This window comes from Ornithorhynchus anatinus, chromosome 9 (genome assembly GCF_004115215.2).
Source record: "Ornithorhynchus anatinus isolate Pmale09 chromosome 9, mOrnAna1.pri.v4, whole genome shotgun sequence".
Classification (NCBI taxonomy): domain Eukaryota; kingdom Metazoa; phylum Chordata; class Mammalia; order Monotremata; family Ornithorhynchidae; genus Ornithorhynchus; species Ornithorhynchus anatinus.
The window spans coordinates 9,574,502-9,589,204 of record NC_041736.1 but is presented as its reverse complement, the minus strand read 5'-3'; the positions used below and the strand labels follow the sequence as shown (position 1 = coordinate 9,589,204).

At 40.5% G+C, this 14,703-nt stretch overlaps 1 protein-coding gene across 7 annotated transcripts in view; it reads right to left on the bottom strand.

Annotated features, from left to right (window-relative positions):
- PKP4 (plakophilin 4) overlaps nucleotides 1-14,703 on the bottom strand; it is a 209,914-nt gene that overhangs the window by 121,130 nt on the left and 74,081 nt on the right. The window lies entirely within an intron of this gene.

Here is a 14,703-nt window from a genome sequence, read left to right as displayed (position 1 = left end):
ATTTGTATGTGTGTGTGTGTGGATGTACGTGTTTGTTTTTTGGGAGTTTGCTTTTTTTTTTGATCTAGAAATAAAGGCTACTCACCAGGAATAGAAGGTATCTGAACTGTATTTAGCATACCAGACTGGAAATCCTGGGGTCTAGTCTCATCTATGAACTCTAATCAAATGGTAGTTGAGTCGTCCAGGGTGTCAAGCAGAAAATGTGAAGTCTTCCTTTCTGGAACCCAGCTTCACCTCCATATGGAGGTGTTGGGTGTTGAAAGCCAGCCTGCCTTCATTTCCACTGTTCACTGTAGACTGAAGAGAAGTCTCTTTGGGAATCAGGGCAAAGCACCTTTCTCCTCCCTATTCAAGGACCTCCAGTGGCTCTGGGGTGAGGTGGGAGCAATCCCTACCCACCACCACATGACTCTCCACTCTCCTCTAGCTCCCCCCCAACCCCACCTCACCCCTCTCCGGAAGCGAGGCCCAGCGAAAGGGAGATCATTATGGGCAGGGAACATGTCTCCTAATTCTATTGTATGGGTATTGTATGGTATGGTAGAATAGTGCTCTGCACATAGTAAGCGCTTAACAAATACAACATTATTATTTGTCCAAGTGCTTTGAGCAGTGCTCTGCACAGAGTAAGCGCTCAATAAATGCCAATAACTGATTGATTGATGTGCACACCACTGGGGAAGTCAGGGTGTCTAACAGTTATAGATCCTTCTAGGCCATCTCACAATTTGTACTTCTCTTAGGAACAGATTCCCCAAGTCCCTTTCTAGAGCTTAAGACTAGCTCCCTTTCCTACTATCCTTACAATTGCTTTTCTGAAGATGGAAGGCAAGTAAAAGTTGGAGCCTGGGGCTCTACCCACTTGTTCCATGGAGAGCATTGGCTCAAGCCCAAACCCACTACAGCATGCAGCCAAATTTCTTTAAGATCTCAACTTTCCCCCTACTCTTCCAAGATTGCCTGGCATGATTGATGATCCTCTACAAACTCCCCTTCTCTCCCCACGTCATCTAACTGTCCATGATTCATCAGCTCTCAGGGTGTTGGGATCTCTGGGGCCAGAACAGGAGATGCTCACAGTCTTTTCTGCCTGTACCGTCTCTAAATTAAGTACCTCCCTCTACCCCGACCATGCCTTCAGCAGGCCTTCACCTCTTTACCTCAGCTGGTGAGTTGGAGATTTCTAGGGCCTGCCACAAGATGGAAGACACTACCTAAAGTGGCATGGGCCCACCAAAACTCTTGTTTATGGACTTGGGATGCTCTCCATCTTTAAAGAAAAAACATTTTCAAATGATGAACTCTGACAGCTTCTTAATGAAAACTGCCTCAAGTAAAGAGCATGAATTGGAATTTTAAGACCCCTGAGAAGTGACCACAGGTGGTGGTTCAAAAATGTTCAAGCAAACCAGAACAATGCAATACCAAATTCCAGGGAGCTGAAAAAGATGTCTGTTGATTCTCACTCTGATAAATGTTGAAAGAAAATAATTTTGCTATATGGCATACCCTGCAACCTCCTCCTACCCACTACAGACTCAACTGGATTTCTGGTAAAGCCTGAAGTTATAGATCAGGATTAGAGAGGGCCTGAAAACCGCAGATTCAGAGGCGCTCAGGTAGCTTAACCCAGTGATATGCTAAAGGGAAAGGGAACACTCTAGGAGATCAGGTAGGTTCTAGAACATCTCAGGAGTCTGAATCACATGAGAAGGAACTTGGGAGTTTTGACACCAAAACAGGGTTCCCCAAGCAGATCAGAAAAGTCATGGAGGTAAGGAAGAAGAGAAGAAGTTCTGAAATATTAAATTTCCTGGATGTCTTACAATTAAAGCAAGATTGTACCTCTAGCATTAATGTTTATCTCTTACATACCATGTTAAACATATTCTCTTTTCCCCTTTCCTCCTACCTGTAAATTCTGCTAGTGCCTATCTTTCTGGCTAGACTGTAAACTCCTTGAGGGCAGGGATCAGGCCTATCCTCTCAAGTGCTCAGTACATGATCTTATTAAACACTATTGGAGAATTGAGAAGGAACAGCCCTGGATCGACAGACTGGACTCCCAATGTGGCTTCATTTTTTTTTTTAATGTTATTTGTAAACTATATGTGTTTCCAGGCACTGCGCTAAGTACTGGGATAGATACAAGCAAATCAGGATGGATACAATCCATGTCCCACATAGAACTCAGTTTTATTCTGCATTTAACAGATGAACTGATTGTGAGCAGGGAATGTTACTGTTTATTGTTGAATTGTACTTTCCCAAACGCTTGGTACCATGCTCTGCACATGGTAAGCGCTCAATAAATACAATTATTTATGAGGAACTGAGGCACAGAGAAGTTAAGTAGCTTGCCCAAGGACACACAGCAGACAGGTGGGAAGACACGGGATTAGAACTCAGATCCTCTGACTCCCAGGCCCATGCTCCTTCCACTAGGCCATGCTGCTTCTCATACTGGATTCCCTATTCCCTATGAGAAGCAGCATGGCCTAGTGGAAGGAGCATGGGCCTGGGAGTCAGAGGATCTGAGTTCTAATCCCGTGTCTGCCCACCTGTCTGCTGTGTGTCCTTCGGCAAGCTACTTAACTTCTCTGTGCCTCAGTTCCTGGCTCCCAGGTTAGGACCCATTTTCCAGGGCCGATCTGGGACTGCATTTTTTAAACTGAGCTTTGCAGGAACGTGCCCAGGGCCTAAGGGACATGGATATAGAATTCCTTCCTGTCAGACAAATATAGAGATTTCTTTTGACAATGGAGGAAACACATATAGCTTACAATGACATAAGTCTCTCCTCAAACTTTCGAGTGATTTGCCTTTGGCCAGAAAGCAGCTTGGAATTTTCATATAAGGAGAATTTCATAAAGTTATAAATGACTCAATACAGGGAGCTATAATGGAAAATGTGTTCCATTATATTATTCCTACAGCTGTATATATGGCTAGAATAAGTAAAATGATTGAAATACACTGAAAGAATACTAGGCGGGCCACAGTGCCATGGCAACCACATTTACTAATGCTTAAATTGAGTCTTCCTGGAGATTATCCCTTTTTACTCTTATCTCTTTGGCTGGAAGAAACCTGGCACATTAGATAAGTGCAGCCAACTCTTGATTATCGAGAGTAATGGGGAACTGGAGTTTTATGGATAATGGAAAACAATTGATAATCCAACCATGCCACTTGAGTACAGAATTTCAATCTCTAACTAACCACACCTTGAAGCCAAACTGCCAGGAAGTAGCAATTCTTGATTGGTGTGATTTAGGGCTACTTTTACAGCACTAAATAAAAGTGGCTGTCCTCTGATGAGATACTAATGAGCTGTAAAATAGTTAAAAGACTCCCTCTTAAGAGAAGCAAGGGGTCTGTATAATTCATAAACTGGATTTCAACTCTTTAGTAACTAACGTGACTGTCACAGGATTGTTCCAGCTGCCACAGAGCTAACTACAGTACTGAGGAAGTATTGAAAAGGTTTTGATAAAGACCATTCATTGATTTATCCCCAAATCTTCTGTCCACAGAAAATTATGCCCATATCCAAGTTCAAAGCATTGTACACCAACTGCCAAACAGAGCTATATTATGGGCTACAATTGAAACGGAAAAGTACAATTATTTTTTATCATTATATGCAGGTTACAGTTTTAGCACTCACACTACTGTAATCACCAATTTGCACACTATCTGTCCTATTACATTCATTTGCATGGTTTGCCTCCTCCACGGTTTTGGGGGAATAGTTCTCCTTAGCAGGTTTACCAGTTGGATGTCATTCTGGGATGCAAATCCCTGCATCAGGGGACTCTGGCAGTAAGGGTCCTGGGGGCAACTGCTCTTAGGATTGCTGCATCCCATGGTGATCTCTAGCAGAGCCTATGAAAGTAGGCAAACAGGTGGTAAGGGAAGCCACATGCCACAGTGCTTCCTTGACCCTGTGCGGGCAAGAAACAATGAATGTTGTGAGGCCAAGGAAACTAAAAATCAGGAGATCAATCAACCAATGGTTTTTATTGAGCATTTACTATGTGCAGAGCACTGTACTTGGAAGAGTATAATACAATGGAATTAGTGGATACGTTCCCTGTCCATAACAAGCTAAGGTCTTTTCTGTAGTCTTCCAAACTCAGCTCACTGTCAGGACTGAAAGATTGGAAGAGAAACAGGGAGGGGGTCTACTGATGCCCTACTTGCCTGAAGTTGGGTGACATCACAAGGCACTGAGCTCTGTCTGTGGCACAGAAAATCCTAAAGGGCAACATGCCGGAAGGAATTTCAGCTGTTCTGCCCTGGGGTACCACTGTGTCTGAAATGTCTCAGAATCATGAATCTATTCAACATGAACCAGAAAATTAAGAACAGGGACAACCATGACTCTCCCGATACACCCATGTCAGGTGTTCAGTTGCACAATTTTTTTCCAGTAACTTACAATTAACACATCTGAGAACACTTAAAAGGACATTTTACTGTAATTAACAATCTTTCAGATGATCAATATTTGACATGTTTAATTCAGTTGTGAGTGGAGATAAAGAACAGAGTATAAATTTGTATTAGAATAATGGAAGTTCTGAAAGTCTGTAACTGATTCCTAAATTTTATTTTCTGTAAAATCAGTGTATATGTAAAATTATCCCTCAGAAACACACGAGCTTTTCTTTCCAGAAGAAAATGTGTGCTATATGAATGTTGGCCATTTGTCCCAAGATTAAATGAGCCTAAATTCAATTTCATAGGTCTATGACTTTACTTTTTCATGTTCAAAAAACAAAAAAAAACTGGCATATGTCAGTAATTTCCTGAATAAAAATAAATAATTAAGGCATTTATTATACACATATTATGTGCCAAAGCACTGCGCTGGAGTAGAGAAGAGAGTGATTAACTTGTATCTTGGAGCAGTGCTTGATACGTAATAAGGGTTTAACAAATACCATAATCATCATCATCACCATATCAGACACAGTGTCCGTCCCACCTGGGCATACGAATCCCCAAAACACTTTAGTGCTCCATCATGATTTAATGCTGGCCAATGGATTCACCCAACAATGACAGTTCAGATTTTTCCATTTTAGATATTTTGACACACAGTCATATTTTCTTGACAACTAACTTGCCAGGGCGGACTGGATCTTCCTGAGGTTACGAGTTTATTTCAAGATCAGAGGATTGTTTGGAAATGAGACAGTCCCAAGTGCTACATTTACCACCTCCCTTTGCAGAACACACCAAAACCAGACATTTTTAAAAAGATTATTATCAATGTGTGCACCGCCAACTTTAATAAATCAGTCAGATGACTACAACTGGTCTTAGGTTGAATACTTGTTAAGAGAAATAGGTATGGATTGGGATCTGTTCTACCAAAGAACTGACAACCTCTTACAGTTCATGGAAGCAACTCAGCATTTCTTCAGAATTACATTAGACATTTCTTCAGAATTTTATTGAACTTTAACATTCACTAAAAAAATTCAAAAAGCTGGCAAAGATAATCCCAGAGATGCAAATGTCAGACAGGGAATGTTTGATGTCATTTAAGAATGTAATCAAATTGTTATAGGTCAATTGCGGGAAATGGAGTGTCTTTGGTTGCAGGACACAAGACAACCAAAATAAAAATCAAGATTCAGTGCAGCCCTTAACAGCGGGCTGAGTAATAGAGTTTGGGATTCTAGATCCCAGAATTTAAAGCCCAAAGATTATATCCTTATTTGCTTTTCCATTTTGAATTTCTACTGCTGCTATTGTATTTACCTGCCAATTCTTTTCTGTAATTTAAATTCAGAGTCTTGGGGTTCACCTTCCTTTCGTCAATCCAAAGCAGATAATGCAATGCTCCAATTTTACCCCCTTGTTTTGCACTTCAGGGATTTACTAGACTGTAAACCCACCTAGACTGTAAACTCATTGTGTGCAGGGAATGTGTCTGTATGGTACTCTTCCAAGTGCTTGGTACAGTGCTCTGCACACAGTAAGTGCTCAAATAAATACAGCTGATCGATTGACTTACTCCAGGGCTGTTTACCTGCCATCAGACCAATGCTTTGTCCTATCCTTCTTTTTGTGAATTCTGGAACAGAGATGAACCCTTCTGTTACCAGTATTTTCACATAATTCATCAATCGAGGTAGAGGGTCTGTTTGAAAGAACGAAGGTTTGGGAGTCAGGAGACGTGGGATTTAGGTCCAGTTCTGTCCCTACTTCATAACCTGGGTAAGTCACAGCCTCAGTTTCTTTACCTGTAAAATGAAGACACTAGTAACATCCCTCTCTATATATTCCAAGGATGTTTTGGAGATAAAAATCAGATACTTGATGTCAAATTTTTTTTGAAAACTAAAAGCATTATCAAAATCAAGGTATTATTGTTAGATAAAACAAATCTTGTTCCTGTATCTGTTGACGGAACCAGCACTGTTTGTTCTTTTGACTTTGACTTTTAATAAAGGCAATTTTGATTTCTGGGTTCTTCAAAGATTGCAGTTTTTAGGCCATTTGACTTTAGTTTTCTGATATGGGCAATTGGTCATCAGACCAAGCAGAATGTCTTCGCCAAGCAGAAGCGGAAGATCAGTATGCTATTAACTGTAATAAGGGTAAGCTATCTTAGAATAAGAAACGTGGTGATGACTCGTGATATAAACTTCACTTGGGAAAAATCAGGCCTGCCAGCCAACAATATGTCTGAGCCCTGACTGCATAGAACAATCTATTGTCTGTTGTGGAGAGTAAGGGGAAGTTGTCTCTCCTTCTAGACTGTAAGCTCCTTGTGGGCAGGGGATGTGCCTCTAAATTCTGCTGTTCTGATTCCCCCAAGTGACTGATCGATTGGTAATATCTACTAAGCAGGTTTTCAGGAAGCAAGTTTTCTTTTAAAAATATAATTTGGGCATAAGGCAAATGCTAATGGTAACAACGGCAGTTCCAGAGCTTGTGGAAAAGAACAGTACAGCAACTTGAACTAGACTGCCTCAAGAATTCTTTGACAGGAGGCCCACCATATTGGTATTCATCAGTGGGGGTCAAGACTTATGAACCAAAGATGCACAAGCCAAAAGCATAATTTGGCCAAAAAAGAAATCTTTCCCTACTACCCGCTTTGCCAAATGCTAAGGCTTAATTCCCTGCTGGCACAAGCACCTCAGTGATGTTTGCCAGGTGCTGGCTCTGCTCAAGACCACCAAGTGAGACCATGCCCACACTGGGTAGTCAGTCTGAGAGGAAGAACTTGTCTGGCAGGGCATCTAGCTCGACGACCTAGGCTTATAAGAGACATGCCGTTTCTCCAGCAGCAATGGGTCCCATAAACTGGGCTGTCATTATCTATTACATCAATGGATCCCTGGGTTAACAGCCAGTCCTCCTAGCACCCTCCCTGATTTTCTCCTAAACTCCCTTCAGCCTTCCAGTTAAATGAAGAATTCTCAGAACTCTCAGAGCTGTTTTAAGTGCTGGGGTAGGTACAAGATAATTGGTTGGACACAGTCCCTGTCTCACATAGGGCTCACGGTCTGCCTCTGGAGCCGCCCCTTCTCCCTATGTGATTCTACCAGGATGTGAGGAATGTCTAAGAATTCCAGGAAAAAAGTGAGAGGATCAGAATGAGGGGTTCTTTTGTCTGCCTCCCTCCCTCCCTCAGTCCGACTATCACCTTGCTTATTATTAGCTTACTATTTACAGAATCAATCAGGTGGGAAATCTGACAGTCCCTGCCACAGGAAAAGGCATCAATCATTAGTACTGGGATGGGGAGAGGCTTTGCACTGTAAATAAGAATTTGAAGAGCAGTCAGAACACGACTTTGTGTGTGCTAGAAGCTCTTCTGCTTCGTTCAAATTGGGCTGCAACCTAATGGACACAATTTCCCTTCTCAATTGTTGCCAGCAATCAGGATACCTTTGTTAACAAAAACAACCCCCAACAACAATTATTCATACAATTTCCACAAAAATCATTAAAATGTAATATGGCTATTCCTTTTGTCGAGGAAAAACTGTAACAAACAAAAGCAGTTGTAAAGCTGATGATAGCTTAGAAATGGATAGCCTAATCGAGACTACACTCAGTTCTCCTGGAAGAATGTGAGTTTTCCTTATGTGGTTTCAACAAGAAAGCTAATAATAACTACAAAATGTTCTTCAAACAATGTGCACTTATCTGGATTGGAAGAGAGGGATACTGTGTGGACCTATTACCAGTCAAACCACACATATTTGAGCCTTCCTTAATGTGGGTTTGTCAATTATGTAATATAATAATTCGTAATAATAATAATAACGTTGGTATTTGTTAAGCGCTTATTATGTGCAGAGCACTGTTCTAAGCACTGGGATAGATCCAGGGTAATCAGGTTGTCCCACATGAGGCTCACAGTTAATCCCCATTTTACAGATGAGGTCACTGAGGCACAGAGAAGAGAAGTGAAGTGACTTGCCCACAGTCACACAGCTGACAAGTGGCAGAGCCAGGATGTGAACCCATGATCTCTGACTCCCAAGCCCAGGCTCTTTCCACTGAGCCACGCTGTAATAATGTAATATCTATGCCATAATGGTACTGAGTTTACTGGAGTAATTTCCTCAGTAACCCACAGAAAGGTGCTGCTTTATGTTTTGTTAGAAGCTATAGGCTATTCCTGAGGAATGCTTTAGAAAAAGTGTTTCCCTGAGAGATCTTCCTTTCTAAAAGGTGGCTTGAAAAGAAACTAACATGTTTAGTCAGAAATTCAATGGGTCACGTGCTAGCCATCCAAATCATCTCACCAGCTCAGCAGCATTCAGTTACCGTGAGGAAGGAAAAGTGATTCCACATATTTATAATTTCATTCTGAGAAGAAATTAGCAATTATCTGCCTTTCAATTTCAAGAGAAATTATGATTCTGAAAGACAACATCAGTGCAGTGGTTTTAAGTATTAACTTGCTATTGACAAGGAAAAAAGATCAGTATTTTCATATATGAATAAATGTAATATTACTATATTACAGAAAAATTGCAGTTTTAGCCCACAGAAATATCTTTTTAACTATTCAACATAATAAGAGGCAAAATCTTCCTGCAAATTTGCTTCTGCATTTTATCTTCCAATGTACAGTGTAGATCATAACACTACTAAACATGCCTACAACTTATTTTACATTCTGACAACATTCTAAAATGTTCCATATTCTAAAAAGTGTGCCTTGTCTGGTTTAAAGTTCAGTGTCTGCTCAGAACACACACACACCCAAAAGGTGAGTTTCTGCCCTCTGGAGGTTTATATATCAGCAGTACACATTCAAAAGCAAACATTCAGCAATAATTATAATGGTTAATTTCAACCTTGTACTTCTGTTTCCTTTTCTTGTGCTTGTATTTCTGCTTTCTTATTTGTTAGACATGGATATGACCATATGGAAAAGGCAACTGTTGCACAGACAGTTGAGGGAGGTGAGAATCCCCACCCAACCCACCTAAGCCAAGACAGCTTTCTGAGTTTTAAGAAGAGTTTTGAAAGAGGAGAGACGAAAGGTTTTAACATATTCATTAAGAGAGCCAGAAGAGAGTGCACAATCCAGAGTGTGAGGGAAAAAAAAGTGGTTTAGGTGCAAATCTTTTCAATACGGAATTTTGAAATTAAGGATTTACGCTGTCCAATTTTGAGTCTGTAAAAAAATAATTTCCACAAACATTTTAATACTTCATGTTCTCTGAGGTGATGAAATACAAATCGTTAGACATTTAATATGCTTCAGTATTTTCAAAACTTGTAGAAAGTTCCTACATCAATTTTGTTCCGTGTATTTCTTCATACCCTCAATTAAAGTAATTAAAAAACAAACTTTCTGCAATGACCATTCAACGATGAGATTTACAGCCTTGTAATCTAATACACTCAACTTGGTCTTCCCTTACACCTTCATTTGACTTGCCTACCCTAGAGACTTCCTTTATATTTGCCTACAGCCAGCCATATTTTTTTTAAGGTTTCTTCTCTTAAATGGTTAAGGTGTGGCAGACTGAAGTATTTTACTGTAAATAAATTTAAGTCTCTGAATAAAAGGAAGTTGAAGAGGCAGGTGTACAACAGAGGGGCTATTTCATTTAGTTTCAGAGTTATAAAGTAAATAACTGCACTGAAAGCTATTCAGTTCTGGGCATTCTGCCACACAGGAAGGGTGAATAATCACTGGAGTTAACATAGCCACATTAAAATGAAGCTAACTACCAAAAGACCATATTTGGGATCCAAATTTCCTTCTCTCTGCCATCTTAGAACTTAAGCCTTCTCAATTGTCTTGCTTCAACCCTGTTAGACTTAAAAGCCACAGAAAATTTAAGTAAATGGCTTTACAGATTCCATGAAAACCAGAGTAAAGTTGAAGGTGAAGGAAATCCTAAATCCATTTGAATAGCATTGTTTCAAACATAATTTTTCTATTTTTAAATATTTTGGGTTTTGTTTTCTTCAAGTTTAGGGGAAATCAAAACCTTTCAAAACACTGGAAATACAGCACTCTTTCTGCAGTTTCTGTTTCCCTCACTTTATATTAAAACATTTTTGCTCATGAAGTTAAGTATTTCACATCTATTAATTTAGCACCTTGGAGAAACAGCGTGGCTCAGTGGAAAGAGCACAGGCTGGGGAATCAGAGATCATGGATTCAAATCCAGGCTCTGCCACTTGTCAGCTGTGACTTTGGGCAAGTCACTTAACTTCTCTGTGCCTCAGTTACCTCATCTGTAAAATGGGGATGAAGATTGTGAGCCCCACGTGGGACAACCTGATCACCTTGTATCCCCCCAGCGCTTAGAACAGTGCTTTGCACATAGTAAGCGCTTAACAAATGCCATCATTAATTAATAGTATTGAAATTAAAACCAAAATGTCATCTTTTAATAAAAATAAAATATGTGTTTATGTATGAATTAGAAAGCCTTGATATAAAATCATTCTCTAGAAGTATTACATCATCATTATGGCATTATTAAGCATTTACTATATGCTCAGTATTTAGGTAGATACAAGATTATCAGAATGAGCCAGACATTGACCCACACGGGACTCAAATTCTATCTTATGATGGGAGGACTTCATGGGGATGAGGTGAGCTATTGCCCCAGGCGACTGCCCTAGAGGTGGGGAAGATAAACAGCTTCTTAGGCAGGGAGAGCAGCAGTAGCTAGCCTGCCTCAAATCTTAGTCCAGAAAAGGATCAAAGGTCAAGTCGAGATGTTGGCCCTGCTCTTGGGCCCCGACCTGACCGCAAGCCCATGGCATTTCCCCTCACCCACCCCATTATGTCATCGCTTTCCGTGCCACCACTAAGGGGGTTTTCTAGCCCGCACCCAGCTTCAGAGCAAGGCCAAAGCTTCCCTCCTTCCTGGTCCTAAAGCCCAGTCAAACCACCTCATTCCTAAGTCACCCAACTATCAGGGGGAGGAGGTATGTGTGTGATCTTGTGGGAACCAGAATGGGGGTGGGAAGTTCCGGAGCCATCACAGAAGCAATTTAAATCACAAGCCACACAATCGCTGGACACCAGCACAGGCCAGAACAGCTGAGCCTGCGTATGGAATAAGGAAATCAATACTCACCTGTTTTCCCAGTAGAGATGAAATAACAGTTTTCCTGCTGCTCTATACTGATGGGAAATTAGCCCATGTTGTCACCCTTCCAGGCCAGAAAATGGACTGTCAATGCTGAACTAACATTCTCCCCTCCTCAAAAAACAGGAAAATGCTGTCTCTTCCTGCTACCTTTCCAAATCACGTCTGGACAGCCATCACAGCCTCCTAATCGGCCTCTCAGCTTCCAATCTAACACTCCTCCAAATCAGTTCTCCTCAGTTTAGAAAGTCAACTACCCAAAGCATTTTCTCTTGTCACTCTTCTCATTCAGGCCTCTTCAGAAACTCATCTTATAGTCTGAAAGCAGGATTATGAACTCAACATCTAGAATTGTCCACATTATCTAACACAGCACCTGTCAAAAATTAATTTTAATAAAACCAGTGGGGTGATATATGGAATGGACAAGTGCATAGAAAAGCTGTTGTGGTCTAGTGGAAACTGCCTGGTCCTGGGAGTTCGAGGACCAGGGTTCTAATCCTGATTCCATCTCTTGTCTGCTATGTGACCTTGAGCAAGTCACTTAACTTCTCTGTGCCTCATTAATCTCATAAGTAAAATGGGGATTAAGACTGTGAGCTCCATGTGGGACCTGTACTGTGTCCAACTTGATCACTGTGTAACTACCCCAGGGCTTAGTACAGTGCCTGGAGCATAGTAAGCACTTAAATATCAGTAATCAGAAAAAAAGAAGTGGAATATATCATGGGAGATTCAGGCCGCTACAATGCCAACAAGGTTTGAGTGCTATGACCAACTAGATCTAAGCTGTCTAAATACTTTAATCAGTAGACCTATTTACTAGTTGCAAACTTCCTTTTCTTAGGGAGCAAGACAGAGTAATTTTTAAAAGGCACATATGTGAAAAGCAAGAAATATAAGTTCCATTTACAAAGATAAGTCAGAACTGTGTTTGATCACTAGGACAACAGACAAAGAATGGGCATCAGATTTCCTCACTCCTGTGAAACTGGTTTTGGGTACTGATTTGATTACTTTAATGATTCTGTTAATAAAACTATTTAGAGTGACAGATTTAGATCAATTACTAGTCCCCCCCAGGCTCTTAGTAGTTGCCTTTGGATAGAGAGAGCACAGCATTCCAGCGGCTGAATCCAGAAACTTTGGGGAAAAACCAGAAACTATTAGAGGTTATTTCTTGTCTATTCTTAAAGTCTTTCAAGGGGTTACAGGTCCAATTCACCCCTCACAATAAAATTCCATGCTTCTAACTAATTAAGTGCCTAACTCATTATGTTTTGGTCTACTCTATCATGATGCTAATGACAGTTATTTCCATGCCTCCTTTGGCTCTGACTTAGTGTGGCTGTCCTAAATTCTTAAGCTCGAATGACTTGGTTTTAGATAATAGTAAGTTAATGAAGGTGCTTCTTTGCAGGGAAAATTGTCGTAGCAGGGATAACTGCTATATCCCTCACTAACAGGGCTGAATGTTGGCTGAGATTCTCTATCTGGATAATGTTTTCTGTCCGTGACCTATATTTGAATTTTCAGGTACTGGCTGTTCCCAAGAATACCTTCCCTCCTAGGGATGGCAAAGGTGTAGTTTCTTCATTTTGATGAGGACTCTGATACCATTACCCACTCTTTGGTGATCCCTAACTGAATTAACGGGAAATGCATTGACTTGAAAATAATCCCAGAGCATCATCTAAAGCAGAGCAAAACTAACTGTTCCATGTTTAATACTGGGGCTCTGCATTTACTCAGTTTACACATTTCCATGACGATTTCACTTCCACTGAAAACTATATTAAATAATAGATACTATTATCATTCAGAATTATCAAGCAGTACATTTATCACAAATCATGTTTCTAAACTCTATTTGCTCTTGGCATATGCGCATGCACACACACACACACACACACACACACACACACACACACACACACACGAGATTCAAGGAATGATGCAAAGCCTAGCTATTTTACAATGGCTTTTGCTTGAATAAGACCTAAGCTTGGAATACTGAGTTTTTTTTATTTATACTGCTATGATAGTCACTGCTACATTAGGTTGTGTCACTTCACTGTAACATGCAGCCTAGAGATTTTGCCCATTGAACACGTTTTGCTAGTTTATCCCCAGTTTATTTCTGGTGCTCTATTTCATTGGTCAGATAGTGAGAAATGATGCTATTTCAGGAATCTGATTTCAATCACCACAGGCGGCAGTTGAGCTTAACATTTCTTGCCTTGAAAACGCATTGCACCTCAGGTGATAGACTACTAGAGGATATCGCCTTGTGCCAGGAGTATCCAAGGGAAGAGCCTGTTAGCATTTACAGTATGTCTAGTTTTCTGGAACAAGTAGATGGATATTTTGTCCTGGGATGATGAGTGATCACAGTTTAGAGAATTGTATCAAGGCAATGCCTTGATAACATAACTTTAAAGAGAAACTAAGAACTTTAAATGGAGAACGAGAAGGGACATTTTTTAGTTTATCCTGTCAGAATCTGACCGATTTGAGAGGTGCGAGACCTCTAGTAAATATGAACACAGATGAATCCGTATTCCTCTATGGTACCTCTAATACCAGCCATCTGTTAGGAAAAGAAAAAAAATCGATTTAGTGCAATTCCCCAAGAAATCATCTAAGGTCACCTGAGGTGCCTGATATCACAGGCACTGAGGTTTGGGAATTTTCTTTGATGCTTAAGATAACAATCTCATAGTGCAGGCACTAGGCTGTAATGCAGTGCTTACAGTGATTTAGCTGCAAGTCTGTTCTGGGTATTTTAATAAATTCCCTTTGAAGCTTCAATAGAGATTGTTACTATCAAAAGAGTTCCAAATGCATCAAGGCATATTCCTCCAAACTCAAAACCTCTTGGTCAATTTTTGGTAATTTCAGAGACGAGCAATGACAAAAAAGTGACTAGAGGACCTTCGAAATCCCACAGCTCTATAAAACTGAAGATAGTACACAAGGTTATTTTTCATGTCTATTCCACATTACCAGCTTGCAGGATAGTTGAGAATTTCAAATATTGGGATAAGGAAGTGGGAAGAGACCATTCTGACATCAGAGTACAGAATTGTAC